The sequence below is a fragment of the Temnothorax curvispinosus genome, unplaced genomic scaffold, assembly GCF_003070985.1.
Source record: "Temnothorax curvispinosus isolate PA1 unplaced genomic scaffold, ASM307098v1 QBEX01016563.1, whole genome shotgun sequence".
NCBI lineage: Eukaryota > Metazoa > Arthropoda > Insecta > Hymenoptera > Formicidae > Temnothorax > Temnothorax curvispinosus.
In genome coordinates this window covers 969-5,485 of record NW_020226343.1, presented here as the reverse complement: position 1 = coordinate 5,485, position 4,517 = coordinate 969, and the positions used below count along the sequence as shown (strand labels likewise).

Sequence of the window (4,517 nt, the reverse complement as noted above, 5' to 3'; positions counted from 1 at the left end):
TTATTAGGTATGTTATCCATTTTTGTGGACAGATTGAAATCAAACTACAAGAGATTATGTGCTATTATCTAAAGCCTTTAATGAGTTTGGCATCGACTCATTATCTGTTATTAGTTTTAAAAAATTAGCAATTTGTCATCTTACCTTCCTTCCCCTTACTTTCTCTTATCTAACTCTATTTTAATTTTATTATGTCTTAATAATTTTTGAAATAAAAATATTTCCTTATTTTCTATTTAAAAACATTCAACAATGATGTAGTTAAAGTGAGATCCACGTATGTATCTTCAGTTAATCTTTAACCGAACTCAATTCAAAAGATAAATGTAGCCAACAAGGGTTAAGATTATAAAGAAGATATCAAAAACAACAACATTAGCCTGGCGTCCGTGCAGGAGTCAGTCGTAAAATCTCACCCATGATGTGTGTATCGTATCGCCAGATCTATCGAGTTAACCGTTTCCATTTAGACAGAAGTTCTAATGACAATTAACAAAACTAATACAGTAATGTAATTTACGCTTCTTATCGTGTCAATAACATTATCAATTAAATGTGGAAATTGTTTCATCAATCCGAAACAAAAACTGCCGACAATCAGGAACTTCTTCTTCTTGTGCAACGAATCTGGAGATTCCTGTCGCGATGGAGCTATCTACTTTGCTTCTGACAATTCTGGCAGCGAGTATTTGCTTATATTATTTTTTTCTAAGAAAGCTATCTTACTTCGAGTGACTAAACATTATTGGGCAATATGGCACTTTTTATTTTTCAACGTACATCCCATATGGATCCCATACAATCTCTTCTCGAATGCAAAATACTTCGGCCTCTACGATTTTATAACACCGACCTTCGTTATCCGTGATCCAGATCTGATTTCCACGATTGCCCTCAAAAAGTTCGACAACTTCTGTGATCACAATAACTTCCTGAACGAAACTCTTGATCCGATAGCCAGTAAAAATCTGTTTGACCTGAAAGAGGATCACTGGCGCGAAATGCGGAACTTCTTAGCCCTAGTTTTATATCCAGCAAGATGAAGATGATGTTCGGACTTATAAGTCAGTGCGCCGAGAACTTCGTCGATTTTGTGACAACGCAATCCGGAAAAAACGGCAAGACGTATGATATGAAAGACATACTGGGCAGATACGCAAACGACGCAGTGGCCACGTGTGCTTTCGGCATCAGTGTGGATTCTTTTAAGCACCCGAACAACGAGTTCTTCTTGCTTGGAAAAAAAACACTGACTTTTAACAATTGGCTGGCCTTCAAGTTGTTCCTGCATACAAACTTCCCGCTACTTGCAAAACTCCTCAATCTCAAAATGTTTGGCCTAAAGATAAAGAATTTTTTCAAAGACGTTGTTTCCAATACAGTAAAGGTCAAGGATGAAAAGGGAATTGTTTGTCCGGACATGATTCAGTTGATGATGGAGACTAGGAACAAAGATAGCGGACCTACGTTCGATATTGATGAAATGACTGCCCAGGTATTCGTTTTCTTTCTCGCCGGATTCGATACTACATCATTAACCATGTGTTTTATAACGCACCAACTCGCTGTTAATCCCAATATTCAGAGCAAATTAAGAGAGGAAATTGGTGATGTTCTCAGACAGACCAACGGTAAGCCTACCTACGAGGCCATCAATCGCATGAAATACTTAGACGCCGTGATAAACGAAACTCTCAGATTATATTCACCAGCAACTTTGATAGACAGAAAATGTGTCAAAGAGACCGAATTGCCACCAGCGACTTCAGACGGCGAACCGATCACGATAAAGCCAGGACAGTATATGATTTCCAACTTTCTCTCTGCATCGCGATCCGAAGTACTATCCGCAGCCAGACAAGTTCGATCCAGAAAGATTCCTTAACCCTCAGTTACCTTACGTTTTTACACCCCGATATTACCTCATCAGGGTCTGAAAGACCCCTGCCGTCTTTTCCAGCTTGTATCTTTAAGCAAATGCACACACAGAAAAATATAAACTACCTGCAAGTTAATATTACTTGATTCAAGTATTTGATAAGTTCATATATGAGCAAATCTATCATAAAGTCGTCATAAGTATCACATTTACTCAAAACATATTCTAGATTTTAGCAAGTTTAGTACTTGAAACAAGAATATTAAATTAATACGAATATTTTGTTTACTTACAATATAGAGTCCACGGAAGAGAAGCATATACTTCAATAAAGATATTACATTTTCTTGAGAGAAGTTTATCCGTTATTTGAATCAAGTAAAAATTTTATTCATCTAGAATAATCGTTTACTTCAAAAAAGAATTTGTATTCTTGATGATTACAATTAATATTATTTTTATTTTTTTAATTTTCTTTAATTCTTTAGTTCCTAAGTAGAATGTAGGTTAGGAGGTTTTCGTGCGCTGTGCGGAGGGGTAGTACTTACAGTTTAGAATATAAAAATTCCTGTCCTCAGGTAGACTTGAACCAGGTTCCTCGTGGTTATGAGTCTGACACTTTATCACTAGGCCACATCTCTGATTATATTCTTAGTGTTGCAGTATCTAGTTTTCACAGAAGTAATTTATTGATTTCAAGTATTTCCTATTCTTACTTAAAGAATCAGTAAATATTCAAATCAAGCTTATGTGGCTTCTTAGATAAAGTTTACAGAATATACTTGAAATTAATGAATCACTTCTGTCAAAACTAGATACTGCAGCACTAAAAATATAATCAGAGATGTGGCCTAATGATAAAGTATCAGACTCATAACCACGAGGAACCGGGTTCAAGTCCACTTGATGACAGGAATTTCAATATTCTAAACTGTATCCTTCCGGACCGCGCACGAAAACCTCCTAACCTAGAAGAATGTCGTTCTACAGCCAAGTATTTCATATTCTTACCTAAAAAATCAGTAAATATTCAAATCAAGTTTATGTTGCTTTTCTTAGATAAAGTTTCGGAATATACTTGAAAGAAGAATAAATTCTTCTTTTAAGCACATGATGATAAGCTTTTCTAATACTTATGATGAGTATATTAAGAAATTAATATTAAGAAAATATTCTTTGTTAAAGAAAACTGTTACTCAAACCAAATAAAATAAAATGAGTAATTGCTTTTCTTGGCTATAGAACGATATTTTTCTGTGTGCATCAATTGAAGTCTTTTTTTTTAATCGATGCGTCTTTTAAAGATCTACAATACTGTGCAAGTTAAATTATTTCAAGTTAAAAAATGTAAATGTTATTTTTAAAAAAAGGAAAACGTGTTTTTCTGAAAAAGCGAAAAAGATTGCTTTTTTTCAAGTTGACGTAGTACTGACTAAAAAAAGATACAAGGGTTTCATGAACGTTTTAAAAACTCTGCACGTTTTAACAACGCGCAGGGTCTCTCAGACCCAAGTGAGGTAACTGAGGGTTAACAGTGACGTGGATAATTCGGTCTATATGCCATTTGGTATCGGACCTAGAATTGGTAATAGATTCGCCTTGACGGAAACAAAAATTATGCTGTTCTACCTGCTTTGGCACTGCGATCTCGAGCCCGATGTTAAAACTGCAAATCCCATCGTGTTGACAAAGAAATGCCGGACAAGGACTTCTGGTTAAAATTGCGAGCAAGAGAATCGAAAATTTCTGTTACACAAGGGATATCGAATGGACACGGAGTTGAGGGACAGTGAATGAAGCATATTTACAATTCATCAAGCATAAAATTATATACTTAAAGTTGCTCTTTCTAATTTGTAGCTGAATTCCAATTTTTTCTTCAATTATACATATATTATGTATAAGAAAATAGAAATTTCAAAAAATTGTTTCTTAAATACCATTACTTGTTATATGTAAAGTATTTGAAAATTATGTACAAAACTGATTTGACTTATACATATTATGTAATTTTTAATTATGTAATATACTTCTATGTATGTACATATGTACATATCGAAACTGGCGATACTAGCACCGCTAGTGTCGAAAAAGTGAAAAGAACGCGACTCCAGCGCCATAAAATGAATCTTTAACGACGACGACGTAAACGTAGACGTATCTTAATAAAAAAATTTCACATTTGGACTTTGCATCGCAATATCTCCGCTCGTAGGACACGTAGCGGAAAAATAAAAACACTCTTCTTTATAAATCGATCCCAAGCTATCGATCAAACGTACTTAGAACTTGATCCGTTCACTCGTTATTGAGATCTCAAAATCTCGGGTACTCGCAACTCATCGTGCGTTCACGTAAAAGAGTCACGGTGCGTCTCGCTCCGCGCGTATTTGGCGCGAGACACTACCGTGTCTCTTGATAGTCTTGATACATAATGAAACATTATATAATCTCTATTAATTTCCTGAATACACATATTTTATGTCATCTAGTAATACATAAAATGGGTTTCCTCCAATTCTTTTCACATAGATGATCGACTAACTTATCTTGTTTAATACCACCTCTACTTAAACAAGCTTGTAAAGCGCGCCACGAACCCATGTGACAACTGGTCTCCGTGTATATACATAATGTT

The 4,517-nt window shown here is 35.2% G+C and overlaps 1 pseudogene; it reads left to right on the top strand.

Moving 5' to 3' along the window:
* The first annotated feature begins 601 nt into the window (after positions 1-601).
* LOC112466794 lies at positions 602-3,751 on the top strand (annotated as a pseudogene).
* The last annotated feature ends 766 nt before the right edge of the window (positions 3,752-4,517 follow it).